General features: G+C 37.5%; 1 protein-coding gene across 1 annotated transcript in view; it reads right to left on the bottom strand.

The window, feature by feature from the left end:
* The window catches only part of MMAA (metabolism of cobalamin associated A), a 32,071-nt gene extending 28,433 nt beyond the window's left edge, over positions 1-3,638 (bottom strand). Inside the window, exon 1 of the mRNA XM_065904581.1 lies at positions 3,518-3,638. The gene's annotated coding sequence lies outside the window, so the exon portion shown is untranslated. The remainder of the gene's footprint in view (positions 1-3,517) is intronic.
* Between the last annotated feature and the right edge of the window lie 21,884 nt (positions 3,639-25,522).

Raw genomic sequence — 25,522 nt, 5'->3', positions numbered from 1 at the left:
TATGGAACAATAAAAAATGAGTTAAGTCTTCCTTATCATTTTTATTATTCTTATTTAGACTAAAAGACAGCCACTTTTATCCCAGAGTAATTGTAGACCAAGAAAAGTCAATTACAGAAACTAAAACTGAAGGCTAAGTCAGAGAGGCTGATGGAAAGAACATGTAAGCAGTCAGATCTGGTTTTAGATTTTAGCTCCTGAACACACTGAATAAAATAACGATAGAATTTGGGAGAAGCTTCTTTCTTTAAGACAGGAGCTGAGCATTAGGACAGTGTTTTGTGGTGGGTTTTGGAAAACTTTATGAAAGCTCAGTTTGCATACCCTAAGGAAATGAAGTTTGTAATTTTAAAATGATTTTTAATCCTTACCGGCTTTTTCACTTCAAACTCTAAAATATTTTAGTGCATTTCACTTTTTTTTTTTTCCTTATCTAAGTTTTCCCTGAAGCATATTCCATGGAACATTAGTACTTTGCAAAAAGTTAATAATTACTTCATGGAAAAAAAACTCTAGCATCAATACTGAGTAAAACACAAATTATTGGAAGTACAGTGGTGTAGCATTCTTGTCAGAACATTTAGAATCTGTTCTGATGTTCTAACATTTAGAAACACAGCTTGAATCTGTGAAGAAACAGTTTAATTCAGAATGTGATTTGTTTGGACTTTTCAATAATGTCAGTATCATGAAAGACAAGCAAGACAGAAATACTTGTCTGCATTAGTGGGCAACTGTGATTTGGATAGGAGTATGGATTTTTTTAGTCACTAGCCTGCCAAGCTCTTCTGTCCATGGAATTCTCCAGGCATGAATACTGGAGTGGGTAGCCATTACTTCCCCAGGGGACCTTCCGGTCCCAGGGATCAAACTCCTGTCTCCCGAATTGCAGGCAGATTGTTTACCATCTGAGCCACCAGGGAAGCCCGGAGAGAAAATACGGCATTATGTTAATTATTGTGGTTCTTTCTTTCAAATTTTCTATAGGTTTGAAATTTTTTTTGACACTTAAAAAGTTGGGAAAAAATGTAGCTAGCACTTACCTTTTAAAAATGCATTGGTTCTGCTAATTTATAAGAAAATACAAAATTCATTTATATGCTGTGCTATGCTTAGTTGCTCGGTCATGTCTGACTCTTTGCGACCCCATGGACTGTAGCTTGCAGGCTCTTCTGTCTATGGGGATTCTCCAGGCAAGAATACTGGAGTGGGTTGCCATGCCCTCCCTCCCCCTGGGAATCTTCCCATCCCCGGGATTGAACCCACATCTCCTGCATTGTAGGCGGACCTTCTGAGCTACCAGGGAAGCCCAAGAATATTGGAATGGGTAACCTATCCCTTCTTCAGGGGATCTTCTCAACCCAGGAATTGAACCGGGGTCTCCTGCATTGCAGGTGGATTCTTTACCAGCTGAGCTACCAGGGAAGCCCCCATTTATATACTAGTTCTCTTATAATCTGACCTTGAGATAGGTGTACCATATTTAAGAACTATATATAGGAAGTCATTTGAGAAATGATCTCATTCTTCAAGGCGTGATATTGCATCTGTACCCTGAAGTCCATTAATTGCCAGCCAAAGCAATGTTCATGTGCATTATCTACCCCACTTTATGCTGTGTTTTCTACATTAGAATTTTAGCATAAATGAATTCTTGTAATCTGTCAATAGTTTTAAAAATGTTCCTCTATGCCTACAGATATTTACTGAGTGACTACTATGTGCCAGGCACTATATTAGGTTCTGAAGATACTACTGTCATCAGTATAGATAAAGCCCCTGCTCACATAGAGTTTATATTTAGGGAGCAAGAAAAAAAAAACACAGAATAAACATTCCAATACAAAAGAAAATGATTGTAATTGCTATGTGTTATAGAATAATTCATTAGGGACTAGAGAGTGCCAGGTAAGTGTGGATCTATATAGGGTGAAAAAGAAGACCTCGCTGAGAAGGTGAGGGGTGAGTTGTGGATATCTAAGGAAAGCACATACTAAAAATAGGGAATGGCTTGCTCGGCATAGTTAAAGAATAGTAAGGAGGCTAGAGTGAATGGATAATAGAAGCAAGAGGGAGAGCAGTAGGAGATGACATCAGAGAGGTAACCAAGGCCAGATTTCGTAATATAATTTCGGATGAGCTTTAGCTTCCTTTCTTAAGAGAGTTAGATGGATGTAGTGCTGTAATGCATAACATGTTAGCTGTTGTTTCTGGATTCATTTTCTATTGCTGTTGTAAGATAATTACCATAAACTTGGTGCTTTAAAAGAACACAAATATATTATCTTAACATTCTGCAGGTCTAAAGTCCAATACAGGTCTCTCTGGGCATGAGATCAAGGCATCAGCTGACTGCTTCCTTTCTGGAGGCTCTAGGGAGAAGCTGCTGCTTTGACCTTCCCTGATGCTAGAGGCCTCTAACATCCCCTGGCTTTGGCCTCTTTCTTCCATCTTCAAAGCTAGTAACATTGGTCAAAGATTTCACTGGTCAAAGAACTTTAAAGATTTGGGTGATCAAATTAGGCCCACCCAGATCATCTCTCCATTTCAGGGTTCTTAACTTTGATCATATCTGCAAAGTCACTTTTCCTCATAAGGTAATTTATTCCCAGATTCTGGTGATTGGAGTACAGACATCTCTGGGAGAGTCTGTTCTGCTTGTCCCAGTCCACTCTCTGGCTCCCAAAGATTCATGTCCATTCATATGCAAGATCGATTCTCCCCCTCATAAAGTCCCTCAGATTTTCAACCCATTACAGCATCTCATCTAAATCTCAAAAATCCCAAACATCACCTACATCTAAGGTATAAGTGAGTATAATCCACACTGGGGCAAAAATCCCTTTCCATTGTAGACCTGTGAAACTAGAGAACAAGCCCTCTGCTCTCAGAATTCCATAGAGGAGGTCCAGGAGAGCAGTGATAACCATTACCTTTCAAAAAGGGAGAAAATGGAAGGAAGGAGTCAGAAGCCCAGACAATTACAAAATTCAATCTGGCAGTCTCCATTAAGTTTCAAGGCCCAGGAATCATCCTTTGTGGCTCTTGGTTCTGCTCCCTGGGCTCAAGGTTTCACCCTCTAGGCGCTGTGAGTTAGGGCATGGATGGCTTTGAGGGGCTATTATTCTGCTGCCTATCACAATCAATGTTATCATTAGACTTAGTTTTATTTTGTATAATCTTCATTTAGCAGTGGTTCTTCAGATCTTAAGCTTCTCCATAAGCCCCAGTCAAGTGATTAATTACCTTTACACAAATCCACAATTGGTACCTGAGGAGCTCACTGTTTTAAGGAACTATTGTATATCATTTTATGGTAAATGTAAATATGCCATATAATTTCTCCGTTTCTTCTATTTCAATGGAAAATAATACTTTCATTTTTATACACATCGTATTTTCCTTACATGTAGTTAATTTATCCTAGAGTTATTGACTTCTTCCAAGCCTAAAAGTACATATATTTCATTTTATGGGATAAGCAAAGTTTTACAACTTCTAAGGTCATCATTCTCACCTTTTAAGGATGCTGGAAACCCATATCTGCCTCCCAGCAGGTGGCAGCAAATCAATACTGGATAAGGTGCTGTAAAATCATTGTTTTCTCATCCTGGTAAACATTCTTGGATGTTGCAGACTGGTTTTTCTTACCTAGAAGAGCAAAAACAATATTGCCAAATTATAGGAATTTATATCAACTAGTTGCGAGAGTATATTTATGTGATTAAATTGTATTATATTGTTATATTAATATTGTTCCTTGCTGTCTCTCATAGAACCCAAAATCCATTTGTAAGTAGTTTTGTTGGAATAATAATGCCCATATGTTATCTACGTAGATAAACAGTACTCCCCATAGCCATTAATTGGCTAATATCCATCAACACAACATAGCATTTTGAAATTTATGAGACAGATAAAGTATTCTTAGAGGGAAAAATTATATCCCCTGGAGAAGGGAAATGGCAACCTGCTTCAGTATTCTTGCTTGGAAAATTCCCATGGACAGAGGAGCCTGGTGGGCTACAGTCCACGGGGTCACAAAGAGTCAGATGACTTAGCGACTAAACACCCATCACCACCATTGCAAAAGAGTTAATGTTCTAAAAAAAAAAAAAAAAAAAAAAAAAAAAAAAAAAAAAAAAGAGTTAATGTTCTAAGTCAAGGTCAGCAAAATGGTCCATGGGCCAAATCTAGGGCAGAGCCTGCTTTGTTTAGTACACCATACAAAGCTCCTAACAAAATTAAAAAATAAAGAGACAAATTACCAGTACATGGAGTGAAAGATCACTAAAGATCCTATAGACATTAAAACCCTGATTCTCAACCAGAGCTGTCGGTCCCCAAGGAACATTTGGCAGTGTCTAGACACATTTTTGGTTTTCACACTATCAGCATCCCTTGGGGAGAAGTCAGGATACTGCTAAACATTCTGCAACATATAGAACAGTCTCCCACTAGAGTTTTCTTGCCCCAAATATCAATAGCTGTTCAGTGGCTCAGTTGTGTCTGACTCTGTGACCCCATGGACTACAGCACACCACGTTCCCTGTCTTTCGCTATCTTTCCAAGTTTGCTCCAACTCATGTCCATTGAGTTGGTGATGGCATCCAACCATCTCATTCTCTGTCGCTCCCTTCTCCTGCCCTCAATCTTTCCCAGCATCAGGGTCTTTTCCAATGAGTTGGCTGTTCGCATCAGCTGGCCAAAGTATTGGAGCTTCAGCATCAGTCCTTCTAATGAATATTCAAGGTTGATTTCCTTTAGAATTGACTGGTTTCATCTCCTTACATCTAAGGGACTCTCAAGAGTCTTTTCCAACACCACAGTTCAAAGGCATCAGTTCTTCAGCACTCAGCCTTCTTTATGGCCCGACTCTCATGTCTGTATGTGACTACTGGAAAAACCACAGCCTTCTATATGGATCTTTGTTGGCAGTGATATCTCTGCTTTTTAATATGCTGTCTTGTTTTGTCATAGCTTTTCTTCCAAAGAGCAAGCGTCTTTTAATTTCATGGCTGCAGTCACCATCTGCAGTGATGCTGAAACCCAAGAAAATAAAGTCTGTCACTGTTTCCATCAGTAGTGGTGAGGTCAAAAAATTCTAATTCACATCTTAAGAGGAGAATATTATAAACAAATTTAGATCAATAAGATTTGATAACTTAGAATAAATGAACAAATTCCTGGGAAAACAAATCTACCAAAACCAAGAAGAAATAGAAGATCAGAGTAGTTGTACATTTACTACAGAGTCTGAATTCATGACCAAAAACCATTTTACAAAGAAAACTCCAGGCCCGGGTGACTTTACTGGTAAACTCTCTCAACATTTAAAGAGCACATAATGTCAATCTTGCATAAACTCTCTGAGAAAAGAGAGGAGAAAATACTACCAATAAATGTTATAATAACTGGATAACCCTGATAGAAATATCTAAGTGAACATTAGAAGAAAATAATCACAGACCACCATCAGATCTATAAACACAAGTGCAAAAATCCTATTTGAAATACTAGTAAATTGGACACAGCAATATAGAAAAAGATACAATGGTCAACTGGAGTTTTTCCAAGAATGCAAGGTTGGCCTGACATTTAATCAAACAATGTAATTTAACAACATCAATAAAAGAGAAAAATTTCTGTGATATCTCAGTGAATCCAGAAAAAACAATTTGATATATTTCCAATTAATGACAAAAACAATCACAAAACTAGAAATTAGAACTGAGTTTATGTTATGAAGACAGGTATAGGTACTGTTAAGACCAACAGCTACTATCATGTTTAGTGGTCAATTAGTCAATTCTATGAGGAAGATGGTGAGACTGTCTGCTCTTACCACTTCTATTTGGCTGTGTATCAGAGGTCTAGATGGTACAGTAGATGAAAAATAACTAAAATAATAGAAGGTATAAAGATTAGAAAAGAGTAGTAAAACTGCCTCTTCACAGTGGTCTACATAGAAAGTCTAATTCTTAAACTATTAATTGCCTTTCGATTAATAGATTAAATTAAGTAATTGTCTTTAAATTAACAAATTGTCCATGTAGATTATCTTTGGAATCTACTAGAATTAATCACTGAAATTAGTGAGCTCACAGGGTAAAAGATCAGTATATGAAAAATCAATATTTCTATATAATAGCAAGCAGCAATTAGAAAATTAAAATTTTAAATGTACCACTTATAATAGTATTATAAATACCTAGGAATAAATTCAATGAAAGGTGAGAACTCTGCATTGCTGAAATGAAAGAAGATCTAGGTAAATGAAGATATATACCATATTCGTGCACACAGAACATATACCAAGACAGACCATGCTCCAGGCATCTCAACTCATTTATATGGATTCAACTCATGCAAAATTTGCTCTCTGGCCACAATGAAATTAAAATAGCAGTCAATAATAGAGGGATTTCTGGAAAATCCCCAAATTTCAATAATCAAAGGCATAGATTTTCTAGACTGCTTGCCACAGAAGTTCAGGTTGACACAGAAGACATTTTTCTGCTCTGCACAACAAGTTGAATGACATAAGAATTGACTATGGACATGTTAATCCCCATTCCAACCAACTCGGCACCGCCCTGAGACTGGGTATGCTGGGAGCAGTGGCAGATGGCTGTTATACCCTGGAATATTGCACTGAAACAGAGTTACAGCATGTTTAAAATTCATGAAATCATTCTCATTTCTTGTTTTCTTTCCCTCACAATCAGTCTGAAAATGCTGATGAAGAATGTGGGAACAAGACTGTGTAGCTGACAAAACAAAAAATCTGGTACTGGATGGCTTGTGATGAATTTATTAAGTAGAAAGATAATGAACATAAAGTACATTTGCATAATGGTGTAACAAAAACTTATTGAATGATACTAACTATCTGAGGAAACCACAGTTGGAAACTGCATGTAAGACTGGTTCTGGCAAGAACGCCGATTCCACTCAGTCATGATGTATGGTTTTAAGGGGGGTAGGGAATACCTCACATGCTTTATTTTCACTGATCTTAAGTAACTTTTTCATCCTGTTTTTCTAATCAAATAGTTTAAATTCATTTTTAATAGAAAAATTTCCAACACCTAGATTTGTCCTAAGTGTATTTTTCTCAAGGATTTATAAAAGTAAACATTTCTCTTTAATAGACCTTTGAAAGGATTTGGGGCTATAAATCGTTTTTTAATATTTGAAAGTTTTTTTCCCACCCTTGAAAACGATGTTATGTTGCTCCCTTCATAATTATTTCTTTTGACTGTAAATTATAGTTAATTTAGCCAGATGCTTTTCAAACTTCACTTTGTAAGTAGAGTTAAGAAGACCTTTTTTTCCAGTAGTTTCCTTCCTCTTTTCTAAAAAACAAAAAACAAAAAACTCATTTTAAAGATTTTTTTAGTATCTACCTTTTGCAGTTTTTAACTTCCTGCTACTTTTAAATATAATTATTCACAATCATCTTCTCTTTATTCATTTATTTGGCTGCACTGGGTCTCAGTCGCTGCATACAGGATCTTCCGTCTTTGTTGCAGCATGCAGGATCTTTAGTTGTGGTGTGTGGGATCTAGTTTCTTGACCAGGGATCAAACCCAGGCACCCTGCATTAGAAGAACTGAGTCTTAGCCACTGGACCACCAGGGAAGTCCCTTTTAAGCTACTTCTGATCATTCTAAAAATACACCATTGTGGTATAATTTTCTAAAAAGTGAGGGGAATTATTCTTTCCTGATACTCTTCCTATTGAGTTGGAATGTAAAGGGAAAACCAAACGTGAGGGTTTGTTAACAGCTAATGATAGCTAATGGTGGCTCAGATGGTAAAGAAACCGCCTGCAATGCGGGAGACCTGGGTTCAGTCCCTGGGTTGGGAAGATCCCCTGGAGGAGGGCATGGCAGCCCACTCCAGTATTCTTTCCTGGAGAATCCCCATGGACAGAGGAGCCTGGCAGGCTACAGCCCATGGGGTTGCAAAGAGTGGACATGACTGAGCGACTAACCACAGCACACAGTGATAGCTAACATTATTCAACTATTTAATGACCACGGTGAACATTATCATAATGCTAACTGCTCCTCTCACATCCCTGCGAGATAGATGCTACCGGTACCCCCATGCTGTGCAGAAAACAGAGGCTCAAGGAGATTAACCCGGTACCCACACTTGTTATAAATGGTTTGAGCCAGGGTTTGAGTTCACGTCCTTGACTCATGTCCACAGGCTTAATGGTTGATGTTTATTAGCTCTCATTTTGCTGTCTATTTACTAAAGTAACGGGATTACTGTAGATCCCCCAGCTTATGATGACCTCTCTAAGTTCATCATAAGGATGTGATAATATGACATCCCGACTCACTATATACAGCAGATTTTCCAGTGTGATACACAAATTCACCACATGATGGAGCCAATGAAGTGAGAAGCCATGTGCTCCTAGTATTTGACATTAGGCTCAGACCTAAATATAAATGTCAACAGAACGTAATTAAAGGTGTTAAAAAATAAGATTTCTTTTTTAAAAAGTGGCCACAAAGAATTATAGTCTAGAGTGTCTTTTTAAAACATATGGCATGAAAAAAACACAACTATAAAAAGGTTAAGAGTAATTGACTCATAAAAGTTAAAAATAAAAAGATAAAAGATGAGCCTTTGTATTCATAGAGAAGTATGTGGGACAGATGTCAGAGACTTCCCCCAGGAAGGAAAACACCAGAGGAAATGAATTAAATGAGAGCAGGTGACCTACCAAAAAAAATAATAAAGAGACCAGCTGTACAGTGATGGAGCTCCAGGGTCAAATGAATGCATGTTCCAGTAAGATTCCACAGTAAATGCAAATGGGTTAGTAAAAGCCAGTGACTAAACGACTTTAGAGAACCTTTAAATAGACATCACTGCTTCCTTTTCTAATAAGAATAAGCATTACAATTTTTCCCCTGCAATGTCAAAGATACAACCTACTATGGAAGGAAGAAGCAGTGCTTCTCAGAAATTTATCGAAGCAAATCCCTGCACATTCTATTCGTTACAGTGATTCCAGTGACTCTCAAACTGTGGTTCTGGCACCATCAGCATGACCTGAAGATATTAGAATTGGAAATTCTTTGGCCTGCTCTGGACTTACTGACTCAGGAACTCTGGACAAGGGGCTCTGCAGGTGCTTCTGATGCACCTGAAATTTCAGGGTCCACTGTATTATTGGAGGGAAAAAAAAGAAGAAATTTATCAACATGTTATTTATAATACAAAGATATTAAAAATGATACTCTATCATTAAACAGATGTTTAGTACATACTGGAATGTTATTGAAGCATTTAAACATGAGTTTGATGGAGAACTTTTAAATAATGGAAAATGCCCATGATATAAAAAATAATAAAGAAATATTAGGAAAGTCAGGACACAAAATTGATCTCAACTGTGTAGAAATAATTCTCAAAAAAAAAAAAACTGAAGGAAACAAGGATAGCTAGTTGTTGCCTTGGAGGGATGGAGTTGCATACCATTTTTTCCTGTTTTTTAATATTGCAGATACTATTTTCAAATTTTCTATTAGAAGCACTTTATTCCTATCAAATTCCTATTTTATTCCTATACTTTATCAATATAATGATTAAAGAAGAAGTAAAGAGAGAGGGAGGGACTTTCCAAAGTCAAAATACTAGTTAGAGATACCATTCTTGCTCATTTTCTCCCCTAAACATATGGTTACTAGGAAAAAATGGACACAGTGACTGTCCAAGGCATGAAGGGAAAAAACACAGTCGTCATGTTATTTATTGGAGAGACAAGATACATAAAGACTATGGGTGATATGTATTCAACTGTGGTATAGTTGGTATACGTTTAGTTTGAAAGAGGTTCAGGGAATAAGAACTTCACAGACAATAACCATGTGCTTTACTCTTTCCAGTATCACTAGTTAGTGAAAAAATTAAGTTTTCTAAAGTAATGTAAAGGAAAGTGAAAGTTGCTCAGTCGTGTCCAACAGAATTCTCCAGGCCAGAACACTGGAGTGGGGAGCCTTTCCCTTCTCCAGGGGATCTTCCCAACCTGGGGATCAAACCCAGGTCTCCCACACTGCAGGCGGATTCTTTACCAGCTGAGCCACCAGTGAAGCCCAAGAATACTGGAGTCTATCACTTCTCCAGCGGATCTTCCCAACCCAGGAATCCAACCGTGGTCTCATGCATTGCAGGCGGATTCTTTACCAGCTGAGCTACCAGGGACACCCTGATTTAAAGTAAAGGGAAATGTCTTCAAATTTAGAAGGGTTTAGGCTTGAACATATTACCCCTAAGAAGATTCATATTTTCTACCTGTCGTTTGAATTACAATGACTAGACAAATCAAGTAGGAAAAAAATCACCTTAGATGACTATAATTTTAAAAATTAGTGTCTGTGTATCTATCTATCTAATCTATGTTATGTTTATCCTCAATGTTAGACCCAATGTATCATTACTTCTTTTTGACAAGGATCTATAAAATATATGTTAAATATATATATATAATAAATATATATATGTTAAATATAAACATATATATGTTATATATATATAAATATATATGATAATATATTAAGCCAGAAAAAACTCAGTAAATTTTTTAAAAATATGAAACTGAAAAGGTCACATTCTCTAGAAATAGTAAAATACATTCAAATTTAATAAGTGGTCAAACAAGGATGAAAAAAGAAATCCTTTGAAAATTGAGGGAGGAAATTATTCCAAATAAGCCTTAGATCATAAAGGAAATCAAAACTACAATTACAGACCCTTTACAAAAGAAGGATATGAAATAATAAAACTAATGGGATGTATACAAAGATAAACTCAAAAACAAATTCATTATTTAAAATTTTTCAATATTTAAAAAAGAAAGCCTAACGGTAAATGAACTAAGTATTACACTCAATAAGTTAGAGAATTTTTAGAAAAATGAGAAAGGAAATAAGGATAAAAGCAGAAATTAAAGAATTAGGAAATAAAAAATATTAGAGCTGTAAGTGAGTCAAGTTATATCTCTGGAGGAAAAAATAATACAAAAATGCACTAGGAAATTCTAATTAAGAAATGCACACATATAAGCACACATTAATGCATTTGGAATGAAAAAGTGGATAGAAATACAGATTGAATATAATTTTTTATTATAAAAGACCTCCATTTCCCATAATACGGAAGGCTACATTGCTTAGACCAACTCTCCCAGCTGGAGGGAAGAGCAATTTAAAATGGTGAATTTCCAGGCGAAAATCTAAATAGTGAAGGGACCCCGGAAATATTATTAGAACACTTGAACAGCTTTTGCCTAGGAACATTTCCTAAACCAGGCAAATGCTGGCTTTAGTAGCTTTGAAGAGTGTAAAAAACAGAAATGAAAGCCCAGGGTCTACCCAAGGTGAAGATCTAAGAGGAGATCCTTCCTTCTTAAAGCCAAGATACCAAAAGAAGGATGAACCGACGATGAACATACCCAACTTCTTTTTTTTTTTAATTTTCTTTTTAACACCAAAAACATTTCATACTGGGGTATATAGCCAATTAACAATGTTGTTATAACTCCAGGTAAACAGTGAAGGGACTCATCCGTACATACGCAAGCAGGTTGCCTTGGTTTGGAGCAGAGCAGGGGTGGGAAATAAAGACTGTTTCTGTAAAGTTGTAACCATAAGAATGCTTCAGATCAACACTGATGGATCACAAAAACATAATATTTAGTGAAAGAATCTAGATATAAAATACTTTATGTTATATGATTCCATTTCTATGACGTTTAAAAAAAACTATAGTACTTATGGATATTATCAATACTTGAGTGGGAAAACTAAGGGAAAAAAGTAGAAAAGTGATTTTTTTTAAAAGTCAGTACAGTCTGCCCTCCATACCCTCCATATGGATTCCCAATCCTTGGATTCAACCACTATCAGGTCAAAAATATTTGGGAAAAAAATATTCCAGAAAGTTTCAAAAAGTAAAACTTGAACTTGCCATGCAACTGTTTATATATAGTTTATATATATATATTGTATTAGGTATTATAAGTAATCTAGAGATAATTTGAAATACACAGGAGAATGTGTGTAGGTATACAAGTTAGCCTTAATGAGGTTAACGTTAGGTTTTTGGAAATCACCACAGCACATGTATCACTGGTAAATGTCTTGAGACTGAAGGATACCTTGAGCACACAGGTTCTGACCCAGAGGAGGTAGTAACAGGGGTCTGCACACCCCCCGTGTGTGAGGAGTAAGGCAGTGGTCCCAAGAAACTGTTCCTTCACAAGAGGGCTGGAAGCAAGATGAGGACTGTTTGAACGTACTTAGTAGTATCTGGTGAGGAATAAAAGGCTTCCCAGGTAGCTCAGCCATAAAGAGTCCACCTGCAAATGCAAGAGATGAAAGAGACGTGGGTTCGATTCCTGGGTGGGGAAGATCCCCTGGAGGAGGAAATGGCAACCCATTCCAGTATTCTCGCCTGAAAAATTCCATGGACAGAGGAGCCTGGTGGGTTACAATCCATGGGGTTACAAAGAGTCGGACACGACTGAGCACGCAAACACACACAAAAGGGACCCAAACCCCTTGATTGGTCTCCTACTTCCTGGTGTCAAAACACTCCCACTCACTAGGATGAGATTCTAGAGATGAAATAAACTCTCACTAAAGAAGGGGTAGCAGTTGATAAGTTTGACAAGCTTCTTTCATAAAAACTTTACTAAGGAAGTTAAAATAAAACAAATTGATAGACATTAAGAACTTTTCTTTATAACAGCAAAATTACTTACAAGGCACGATAAAAAAAAATACCTGGTTCACAATATGAACAAAAATTTGTAAATAGGAAAGACACCATCACAAATAAATGAGAAAAGTTACGTAATCAATGGTCTAGGGAGAATTGGATATTTAGGCAGGGAAGAAACAGCAAGGAACTATGTGAAGCTGAGACGGTCACTGCTCCTCCACTTTGAGATACATAAAACAGAGAGAACAGCAGATCTGAGAGTTTTCTGCCTCAGTTAGCAAATCTCCCAGTACTGATTCCTAGGTCTACATCTATCTAATGTATTTATTTAGAAGTTGGAAAGAAATAGAGGCTTCCCAGACGGCATTAGTGGAAACGAACCTTCCTGCCAATGCAGGAGATGTAAGAGATGCAGGTTCCATCCCTAGGTGGGGAAGATCCGCTGGAGGAGGGCATGGCAACCCACTCCAGTATGCTTGCTTGGAGAATCCCATGGACAGAGGAGCCTGGCGGGCTAAGGTCCATAGGGTCACAAAGAGTCCGACTTGACAGAAGCAATTTAGCACACACGCATGCAGGCTTTAAAGGAATATATAATGTTAGCAGCAGCTATCTCCCAGTTTCTTAATGTTCTCACTTAACCTACGAAGAGCACTTCTTTTACTTTTCTGAATGAAAAGTAACTTCCAATCATGGCAGCAGAGATGTACTTTGCTCTGGAGCCTCAACAAGATGGTGTGGCCTAGTTTCTCCCTGCCCCTCCCTGCTAAGGACAACTACAAACCCTGGACATACGTCAAGACACAGCCAAGGGAGAACTTGGAAGTGTTAAGAGGAGATGAACAGGTTTAGGACCTAGGAAAGGAATACATCTAGCACCTTTACCCAGTTTTTGTTTGGTTTTCCATTTTTAAATGAATTTTTATCAGAGTATAGTTGATTTACAATGTGTTCTGCTATACAGGAAAGTGAATCTGTTACACATAGACACATAGTCACTCTTTCCTAGATTCTGTTCCCATATAGGCCATTACAGAGTACTGAGGAGTGTTCCCTGTGCTATGAAGAGGTTCTCATTAGTCAGCTATTTTATATATAGCAGTGTGTATATGTCGATCCCTGTCTCCCAGTTTATCCCCACCCCTGCCTTTCCCCTTCAGAACCATAAGTTTGTTTCTACATTTGTGACTCTATTTCTGCTTTGTAAATAAGTTCATTTGTACCAATTTTTAGATTCCACATATAAGTGATATCACATGATATTTGTTTTGTTTTAAATCAAGTCTGTTTCTAAGCAGCTCCAAGAGTAGGTAAACAACTTTATTCCAAAGAATTTTTAAGCAAAAAACAAAAAACAAAAAACCTAATTTAGGGCTGTCAGTAAATAAAAACATAGGGTGCCTTTGCAGTATTTGTATTTGTTGTTTATCTGAAATTCAAATTTAAATAAGCATTCTCTATTTTATCTGGCAACCTAACCTAAACTTAAATGCCTTTTGAATTTCGAGAATTTTCATGGTTGTTACCACAATTCCTTTTTAGAATAGTAGTTCTTTATTTTGATGGAAGATTATGATCAGGTAGGGGGCTAGATTCTCAGGGGTGGGAATAAGGTATTAGTAATTTTAAAATTGACCCTTCCCCACCCTCTCCACCATCCACCTGTGTCCCAGCCAAGTGATCCTGATGTGCAAAGTTTAGAAAACCTGACCGATGTTTTCAGGTGCTTAAATATGCTCCAGTTTATAGGAAGCTCCATAAAATGGAAAACCAAATTTCCAAAATAATTACCATAATCTAATCTGATGTCTTTAAATACATTAACTGAAGAGTAATATATGTGATACGTCTGACATGGCCACATCATTCTCCAAGCAGCTTATTTTTCACTACATTTCTCTGGAAATTTCAAGCTTTTCCCCCCCTTTTATTCAGGAGAAAAACTGCTAAAGATGATGGTATGGAAGCAAGCAAAACCCTTCCCTAAGCTGAGAGGAAAAGCAATTCAATGTAGTATTTTTAAAATTGTATTTGGTGATGGGCTTTGATTTTAAAGGAGAAGGAAAGAAATTCATAAAAAGCAGATTATATTAAAAGTATGAGCAGTTGCCTTATAGCATAATTCAATATTTATCCAATTCTTTGTGTTTTTCTGCTAAACTTGGAAGGAACAGCTTTGATCTTATGACTAATATTCAACTGCCTACGATAAATATTCTTAGTCCCATTTATGCCAAATTCAAATGTGCTTACTTTGGTTCTTTTCAGTTTCATAAAAAGGAGACAAGACTGAACTGCTGAATGCTTCCTTTTTGATCTTACGTACTATTTCAGCTTGTTGGGATAAATGAGAAACGTCTGCACTCCACTGACTGTCTTAGCCTGTCTTCCTATTGATAAGTGCAGGCAACTACACTGACAAAAGGATCAAAAGTGGTGGGTTCAATTGCTCCTTCCTTTTCTAGTCTATTCGGCAGTTCTTGGGAATATCAGCCAATTTTGTTGAAAATGGTTTATTATAAACCTTGAAATAACCATTTCCTGCCTTACATCCCAAATCATTATTTTCCTCACTAGGGATAGTTGATGAGGTATCTTCCAAATATCTCATGATTATCGATTAATGCAAACTGCTGATCAGAAAGAGAACTTACCCTAAAGCCAGTGGTCTCAGGGAGAAAGCCTGGGGCCACCCTGATGGGCAGCTACCAGGCCTTGCAGACTTGATGTATGATCTCTCTTGTAAACACTCAGGTACTTCTACAGATTGACCAGAATGCCAATGTATTGGTCAGTTATAAAAATGTAACATAGACTTGTCAACAATTCTCTCTATAGACCAATTTCCATTTGAGTCCAAATTTCAATCACAAGAGGAAGATGATATTAATGGCTGGTGTCACTGATCTATACAACTTGATATAGCAGCTCCATTTGGGGGGGGCGGTTATCTTCAACATTGCTATTCTCTAGTTTTGACTGATACATGCCTTTTAAAAAAATGTATGATTTAACATGCAGGCAGGTTACAGCCAGGTGTTGTCAGGCAAGGGCATATTTCTTATCCCCATGGTGATCTTGCATTATTGATGAAATGAGGTTTTATAAGCTTTTTTGTTTAAGATTTTTATATGGACCATTTTCAAAGTCTTTATAGAATCTGTTACAATATTTCTGTTTTATGTTTTGGTTTTTTGCCTGCAAGGCAGATGGGACCTTAGCTCTCTGACCAGGCATTGAACTCACACCCCCTGCATTAGAAAGCAAAGTCCCAACCACTGGGCCACCAGGGAAGTTCCATGTTTTTTTTAAACAGACTACTCCAGAGTTCAGTTACATTTTTCTCCTTTCATATTCTGAGGAGCATCTCAACTTTAAGCTGCATGAGAACCTAAATTTTGTCTGTCCCATCCACAACTCTACACCAGAGCCCAAAACAGTGCCTAGAACAGCAAACACTAAAAGCAACAATGACAATAATAATCCTTGAAAGAACAAAGGATGTTGTCTCTTAGGTGTTCCTATACCACACAAATGTTATTAGAAAAAAGAATGTACATACATATAGTACCCGTGGATTATTCTGTTTTTTGAGGATCTCAAAGAGAATAATTCACACAGCACTTGCCCTCGACCCGTCAATTTAAATTAGATCTCCCCTCCTCCACCTGCCACTTTATGATTCTCTCTTTCGTCCTTCTTTTCCTTCAGCGCTTACCATAATCAGTAGTTTGCAATTTATATGTTTTTATTTAAGGTCTGAATCATAAGCTCCAGAAGCAAGGGACTGTGTCTGTTTCATATATTGCTTGTATTTATAAACCACCTTTATGCTGTGGGCTTCATGATATTTAATAAAAGTCACCTTGAATTTTGTGAGCCAGATCTATCTTGCTCCTAGGAGGAATCACTAATGACTTGAGGACTTTGGCTATCAGGCTAGTTAGAGGATGAGCTATTTTGGAGGGCAGACAGCCATCCCAACACCCTGAAATCCCACCCCAGGGGGAATTCTTGGTCACAGGCATCATCTGTGATGATCACTGTGGATCATCTGTGTTCCCAGGCTAGCTACAGAAGGAAAGAGCAAGGGAACACTTGAGTTCTTGTTCGTTTTGCAGGTTTGAATGTTAAGATCAATTTATCATTTGGATAGGAATCTAGTTGCGTGCTTAATAATCACTATGTTCCGAAAATGTTTATCTCAACTAGTGTACCAGTTAATGGTTCACTCCTGCCGTATTAGATTTTATATAAATGCTATTTACCTCTAATTCTACATTTTTAATTGTGTGTTATGATAGGCAAGTCACAGAAAGAAATCACATGCTTAGAGGCAGTTAAGTAAAACATAAAGGTAGTGATGAAAATGGTAATATAAATAGAACCACAGTAGCATAAATGTAAACAGTGAACAGGAGTCCAATGCAAACAGCAAATGTGAGGCCATATATGTTAGAACAAGTGAATCTTGATGAATATGTGAAAATTGGATTTTATCAGACCAGCAATCAATTTGCCTCTGGTTTCAATTGCATTGTCTGTTTCAAAACTTTGTTAAAGAATGGCAAGAAGCCACAGGGGCTTTTGCATTGCTTTCAAAGTATCGTGACCTTTCTGATAAACCAATTGAGTTTTTCCTGAACAAGCACAAAATAATGCTTTCTAATATGAAATTGATAAATTTTTGTCATTTAAAGGTGGAGAAGAGACCAAAGCTAAAGAAGCATTCATCAAAGTTGTATACCAAACAAAACAAAACATATGAACAAACCAAAAATATAGAAGCTACATACTGCTGAAAAGTTTACAAATCCAACTATAAGGCTAATGATAATTACCATGCTCAGGAAGAAACTTTAATTAGCCACTGAGAATTTCATAATCCGAGTGGACTGCTGTACATCATATAATATTAATGCCATTCAGCATAGAAGGGCCATGTCTGTCATGAGCGCTTTCTGGCAGACACTTGGCTTACACTTGGAAAGAATCAAAGATGTGCAGAGTATCAATCAGTGCTTGGCAGAAATGTGCAGAAATAAATGAAAGGGAAGTGCTCAGTGACCTACTGGTTAGTTCATTGCTCCACCCCCACACTAGAGATTTTTCATGTAGCTGGCAATTATTTTGTGAGCCATGATGTAAGCTGGAAAGATACTGCCAATGTTGGTTACGAATTCAAGGAGGAAGTGTTTACTTGTTTGGATAAAATGGTTGTGTTCTTATCCCTTGCTTCATCTCCAAAACGTAGTTGATGAAAGTAGTTAATATATTTAAACTGTGGTCACTGAGTGTTTATCTTTTAAGCATGCTTTGTGAAGAAATTGGCAGTAAGTACAAGCCTTCTCTTCCACACAGAAGTAAACTGTTTATCGAGATGAAAGTGTTTAAACAAGCTTTTAAAATCAGGGATGAGATAAAAGCATTTCTCCATGACACTAGTAATGCCATTTTTTAAAAGTAGTTTTTTCAAGTAGCATATTTCAATGATATATTCTATTTTTTAACAGCCTTAGTCTATCACATTAGAGTATACATTTTTATCATATAAAATATTGTGACCTTCAGGATTTCTTAAAAGGATCAAATTATGGTATAAATATCTTAAGTTTGATTTTAATATGTGATTTTTTTCATTCACTGGAGAAATTTAAGACATTATGGAATGTGCTTGTATGTCATATCCCTGAAAATAAGATAAATAAAAGAAACTAATGCAAATGCCGTCCTGAAATCTGGAGAAACACTTTCCAGAGCCAAACGAAATCAAAGTGGAGACCTACTCCATTTACTGTCATCTTGCCATTCCCTTCTCCAGAACACTGAATTTGTGACAGAGAACATTCTGGATATTACGTGTGGGAATTTTTTTAATCCTAAATTTTTTCTTATCCTAAAAATTAAAAAAATTTTTTTATCCTAACAACTGACTTACTGCTGAGAGAGAAACCAGGATATATACTTTCTGGGTATATGTTTGAGACAGATTTAGGAGTATCAGAGGTCATGAAAAATTTTACTAATTCTGATGACCAGTAATTATGGTTAGGAGTTTCTATTTCAGTCAAAACAGAGTAAGAAAAAAATCTGGAGAGTTCCCTGATGGGCTAGTGGTTAGGATTCTGAGCTTTCATTGCCATGGCCCAGGTTCAGTCCCTGGTGGGGGAACTGAGCCTGTACAATCCTCCTGGTGTGGCCAAAAAAAAAAAAAGAATCTGACCGGATGTATGCCTCTGGTGCTCCCTCTTTTACTGGGTTAAAGAAATCTTGGTGAAAGATTATGAACAGTATTGCCCCTTTCACTGATATAAAATAATAATTATTATCATTCATAGAAAACTATTTTATTTCAGATGAACCTTGCAGATACTATGCAAAGTGAAATAAGGGCAGACACAGAAGGACAAATATTAATGATTCTATTTATACGAAGTATAAGAATAATTTGTAGAGACTGAAAGTAAACTAAAAGCTACCAGGGGTGTGGGGGTGGGAGGAGGGAAGTGGGGCGTTAGTGTCTTATGGGTACAGACAGGTACGGGTGTCTGTTTGGGGTGATCAAAAATGTCTAGAAATGGATGGTGATGATAACTGCATAACAATGTGAATATACCTAATGCCACTGAACTGTTACACTCAAAAATGGTTAAAATGGTAAATATTATATCTATTTTACCACAGTGAAAAATGATATTTTATTGCCATTTTAGAACTGTAACAAAAATTAATTTTAACATATACCCCACGTGGTTAGTCTTATGTAAGCCAAACACCCAACAAGCACCTGGGTACACTGGAAGCCAGCTCTGGAAATTCTCATCACGTCCTGTTGAAACATCAGTTTCTACAGAACAAAGGAAATGAGAACAGATTGGCAAAAGCCAAGAGGAGGTCTTGAAGAATGATGGCCGGAGGTGAAAGTCGGAGCCCCCCGTAGTTGGCTGTGGAGAGTCCACTCTCCTCTAGAGTCTGGAAAGAAATTAAATGTTTGGTGTGTTTCTCACCAAGGAGAATTCTGCTCAGTGTCAGGCAACAGAACACACTGGTGGCTCTTTGTTTGGCAGTTGTATTTATTTTGCACTTCATAATTTTTTTAATTTCTATTTTCCTTTTGGTTGCACCTCGTAGCATATGGGCTGGACTGCCAGGGAAGTCCCTTACTTGCACTTTAACTCATTTAGGCATGTTCAACTGAAAACTTTGGCTACGGAATTTCTTCTTTAGGCAATTGCAGTAATTGAAACAAGAGGCCTTTGGGGCTTAAAACAAAGAGGAGCATCTCCTTGGCTTTAACTGGAAGACTGGCTCCTCAAGTAAGCCGTGGAATGCTAATAAGGGTTTTATGAGAAAAGGTATCTTTGGTCCAATAAGTAGTAGTTGCTGCAGGTTTCTCCACTGCAGAACTTTCCAGAGTGTTCTTGGAATCAATAAAAGAGTGTGCGTGCAAGCTAAGTCACTTTAGTTGTGTCCGACTCTATGCAACCCCATGGACTATAGCCCGCCAGGCTCCTCTGTCCATGGCATTCTCCAGGCAAGAATAATACTGGAGTGGGTTGCCATGCCCTCCTCCAGAGGATCTTCCAGGCGCGGGGATCGAACCCACATCTCCTGCATCGCAGGAAGATTCTTTACAGCTGAGCCACTGGGGAAGCCCCAATAAAAGTTAGCCCTTTCTTTTAATTTAAAGCAATTTTAATACAAGTTTTAAAGGTTACTTTTCACTTACACTTGTTGCAAAGTATTAGCTCTATTCTCCACATTGTGGAGAATAGAACCTGTCTTACACCCAATAGTGTAAGTTAGTCCTTTCTTAAATCTTGCTGATATTGTAGTAGGTCTTAAAGTTGAACTCCTTTGTACTTTTTACAGAGTGTTTTGTGGCATGTGTGTTCTGGGGAGCACACTGTGGGGAAGATTGGCCCTAAGGAATTGTGATGCTGTGATAAGAAATATTTATTCGGCTTTCCCCTACATTTCTGACACAGAACTCTTAAAACTCTTCATATTTTCTAACTGATAAGAATGATAAAGGTATCCTTTTTAAAACTGAAATACAGCTGATTGACAATATTATGTTAGTTTCAGGTGGATAGCATAATGATTCAATATTTTTGCAAATTATATTCCATTATAGGTTATAAGACAATGGGTATAATTCTCTGTGCTATGCAGTATATACTTATCTATTTTGTATATAGTAGTTTGTCCCTTTTCAGTTCAGTTCAGTTCACTAAGCATAATATTCTGTGGGTCCATCCATGTTGCTTCAAATAGCAGTATATCATTCTTTCAGGCCCATCCCTTGACTTCTGGGGAGGGGAGAGGGACTGGAAATTGAATCAATTGTCAATGGCCAATGATTTAATCAACTATGCCTATGTGATGGGGCTTCCCTGATGGCTCAGATGGTAAAAAATCTGCCTGCAATGTGGGAGACCCAGGTTCGATCCCTGGGTCAGGAAGATCCCCTGGAGAAGGAAATGGCTACCCATTCCAGTATTCTTGCCTGGAGAATCCCATGGACAGAGAAGCCTGGCAGGTTACGGTCCATGGGGTTGCAAAGAGTCAGACACGACTGAGCAATTAAGCACACACACATGCCTATGTAAAGAGGCCTCAAAATGATGTTGTTCAGAGAGCTTCCTCGGTGAATATGCAGAGATTTGGGGATGGTGGTGCTCTCAGAGGGCATAGAAGCTGTGTCCTTTCCCTGCATCTTGCCCTGTGCATCTCTTCCCTCTGGCACTTCCTGAGTTACACCTGTTTATAATAAACTGGTAATGTGGCAAGTAATATGTTTCTCTGAGTGCTGTGACTTACTTTAGCAAATTAATTGAATCCAAAGAGGGAGTCACTGGAATCGCCACATAGCTGGTCAATAAGAAGCACAGGGCACAGATAGACTTGCAGTTGTGTGTGGTATGTATGTGTCTGTGATGCGTTTGTGTATGTGTGTGTGCGTATGTTGGGGTGAGAGCTAGTCTTGAGGAACTCAGCCCTTAACCTGTGGGGTTCTTGGTAGGTAAGTGTCAGAAATGATTTAAATTGCAATACACCCAGCTGGTGTCAGAGAAATTCTTGGTGATGAGGGCAAAACCCACACGTTGGAATTTGTCTCAGAATTAAGAAAATAATTTATACTGTTATTTCTTTGCTTCTCACTCATGTCTTATATGATCACTGCAGGTTATCTATCAGTGGCTCAGTTGCTCTCAAATGATCTTAACACTTTTTGTGATATAATATATTTAAAGTAATAGTCATTGTTTCTTTCTTATTAGAAAAAGCAATGCAATCTTATTGAAGAAAAATTGCAAAACACAGATCAGTAAAAAGAGTAAATAAAACACCTATCTACAGGTAATCAGACTTTATTTCCTTGGGCTCCAGAATCACTGCAGATGGTGACTGTAGTCATGAAATTAAAAGACGCTTGCTTCTTGGAAGAAAAGCTATGACCAACCTAGACAGCATATTAAAAAGCAGAGAGATTACTTTGCCAACAAAAGTCTATTTAGTCAATGTTATGGTTTTTCCAGTAGTCGTGCATGGATGTGAGAGTTGGACCATAAAGAAAGCTGAGCATCGAAGAATTAATGCTTTTGAACTGTGCTGTTGGAGAAGACTCTTGAGAGTCCCTTGGACTTCAGGGAGATCAAACTAGTCAGTCCTAAAGGAAATCAGTCCTGGGTGTTCATTGGAAGGACTGATGTTGAAGCTGAAACTCCAATACTTTGGCCACCTGATGTGAAGACCTGACTCATTGGAAAAGACCCTGATGCTAGGAAAGATTGAAGGCAGGAGGAGAAAGGGACGAGAGAGGATGAGATGGTTGGATGGCACCACAGACTCGATGGACATGACTCTGAGGGTTGGTGATGGACAGGGAAGCCTGGCATGCTGCAGTTCATGGGGTCACAAAGAGTTAGATATGACTGAGCGACTGAACTGAGGGGCAATCATTGTTAACAACTGCTAGTTATCAATTCAGCTCTCTTTTTATTATAAATATATACACATCTATTTACTACAAACAGACCATCCAGTACACAGTTTTAAGAATCTGATTTTTAAATTAACAGTCTACCACAAACTTGTCCCCATTGCAACAAATATTCATACACAGTATAATTTTTGTTGTTCAGTCGCTAAGTCATGTCTGACTCTTTGAGACCCCAGGAACTGCAGCATGCCAGGCTTCCCTGTCATTCACTATCTTCCTGGAGTTTGCTCAAACTCATGTCCATTGAGTCAGTGATGCCATCCAATCATCTCATCCTCTGACACCCTTTCTCTTGCCCTCAATCTTTCCCAGCATCAGGGTCTTTTCCAATTAGTCAGTTCTTCGCATCAGGTGGCCAAAGTATTGGAGCTTCAGCATCAGCATCAGTCCTTCCAATGAATAATCAGGGTACATTTCCTTTAGGAATGACTGGTATAATTTTTAGTGACTAAAAAATTCCATATTTACAAATATATACGCATAGTAATAAAATGCATTTCTGAACTATTGGCACAGACTTTGTAGTTTTAGGAAATATGTAAACGCCTTCATTTATTTTATCTCTTCTGTCTTGCACTTTAATGCAGTTATAAAGAAAGGATTTAGTCCATGTGGCCTAATCCCCCCACAGCTGCATTTTGGCTATTTGGATATACCCACAGCTGATCAAGGTTATGTGTGTTACTATTTTTGCCTATACTATAGTTCTCAGATGAATCGTGGAAAGGGACCTTAGTTTCTAGAGACACCTGTTAGTAGTTCACATGTATTTATTCATGCATTAATAGTCATCTCATTGTGTGACCAGACTATAAATGGCAGTTAGCAACTGAAACACAAAGTTCTTTATGGAAAATGGGAAAAATCCAAAACTTTTTCCAGGAAATGAATTCAGCTTTTGAACTGAGATCTGTGGAGGGACACCAACACTTTTCCAAAGGTGATGCTACCTAAGTATTTCCACATGCCACAAATAGGCTTCTATTTGTAATTATGTGTGTATTTCAAAGGCCCTCCGAGATCAAAAGGGATTGAGGACTGCATTCCCCTGGCGAACCTCGGTTTCCCAGGAAGGAAAGAATGTGTTGGTGAAATGAGCCATTCTCTTTTGACTGTTTTCAGTGACCCCAGTGAGGCTCCTCCCCTTGTCAGTTATGCTTCCTTCTTCCTCACTGACTCAACAGTACCCAAAGAAATCATGGCAGACTCACGCTTCCTGTGAGTTCAACAGAGTTCCCACGCTGTCCTTGGTGAGAAGGACTGCTTCAGTGGTGAAAGAACAAGTTCCCTGCAATTTGAAGCCCAAAGTAGAAATTAAAATTGTGAACAGGATATTTTGACATTAAATTAAATAAAATAAAAAATGGAAGAGTATGTCCTTATTTTTAAAAAATATGGGCAATTGATTCACTTGGATTATATTACTATTTCTAAATCATAAGCATCTCTAATCACATACCAGAATAAGTACAAACTGATAAACAAAATAATAAAGATCACTCACTTCAAGAAACAGAGCTAGTCTAATTCTAAAATCTATTTTAGTTTTTTTTATTACATATAACTTTCCCAAATCATGCAGCCATTTCTAAGTATATTTCTATGAAATTAGAAAATAGATCTTGTGTTTCCCCCAAAGAGGACTTTTGTTACCAATAAATGAACTACACACACACACACACACACACACACACACACACACACACACACACATGCATGCATGCACTCTTCATCCAGTTTCCAATGATATTTTCAGAGCAGGTGTTAAGACTGTTGCATGCAAACATCTGAGAAATCTTACAATTGAAAACAAAGTCAGGATTCATACAAAAAGTCCCAAAGAAATACTTAATTAATGCTCCAAAAAGTAATTGTTGATTGAAACCCTGTTCTTCAGTCAATGCATCTCCCAGAAACAAACAAAAAATATGTATTTGTCAACATAGAAATATATTTCTATTTTCACTTAAAATGACCCATCTTACTCACATGTTTTCCCCTTTCTCTACACACACACACACACGCACACACACCCCTATCACACTTATTCACGCACACACAATTAGACAACAAGTACCCCAAAATACTTCTTGAACAAATGATCTTTTCTTAGGAAATTCTACATGACCTGAGTAGAATTATTTCTTAAATCAAAACACTTAAGAGAGACAAGACTTTTAATGAAAATATACAAATTTTGACAGACATTTAGATCTGGAAATGACCTAACAGATCATTTTATCCAACTCCTTCACTGTAGAGCTGAAAAACTGCCGAGGGAAGACAAGTTGAGCTGCCCTAGGCTATACAGCCATCTGCTGGCAAAGCTGACACTGAGAGACTTCAGGCCTCCCAGGTCTCCCCACACCCTGTGCTAAACACTTCACACTTCTACTCTATCATCTTTCTGCTATATGTTTGGTGAAATCTATATATGCAATAATAATAATATATATATATGTTTACAAAATATAAAATGGCATTTACTGAAAATTATGCTACTCACGAGTCATTTCCTTACAGAAACCATCACTTATCTCTCAGACTTGGCCAGCAAGCCTGCATTCAGTCATTAGACTATTGTGCCACTCCTTCAAGGCACTCACCACAGATGTAATTTTACATTTGCTTGTGTGATCTCAAGACTGTAAACTCTATGAGAGCAGAAAATATATCTACTTTTGCTCACCTTTATATCCTAACCATCCAGCCCCAAATAGATCTTATTATATTATATTGCACAAAATTAATGCTTAATTATTTATC

The sequence above is a fragment of the Muntiacus reevesi genome, chromosome 13, assembly GCF_963930625.1.
Source record: "Muntiacus reevesi chromosome 13, mMunRee1.1, whole genome shotgun sequence".
NCBI classification, from domain to species: Eukaryota; Metazoa; Chordata; class Mammalia; order Artiodactyla; family Cervidae; genus Muntiacus; species Muntiacus reevesi.
Note: the sequence above shows the minus strand (reverse complement) of the source record. Positions and strands in the feature narration are given on the sequence as shown.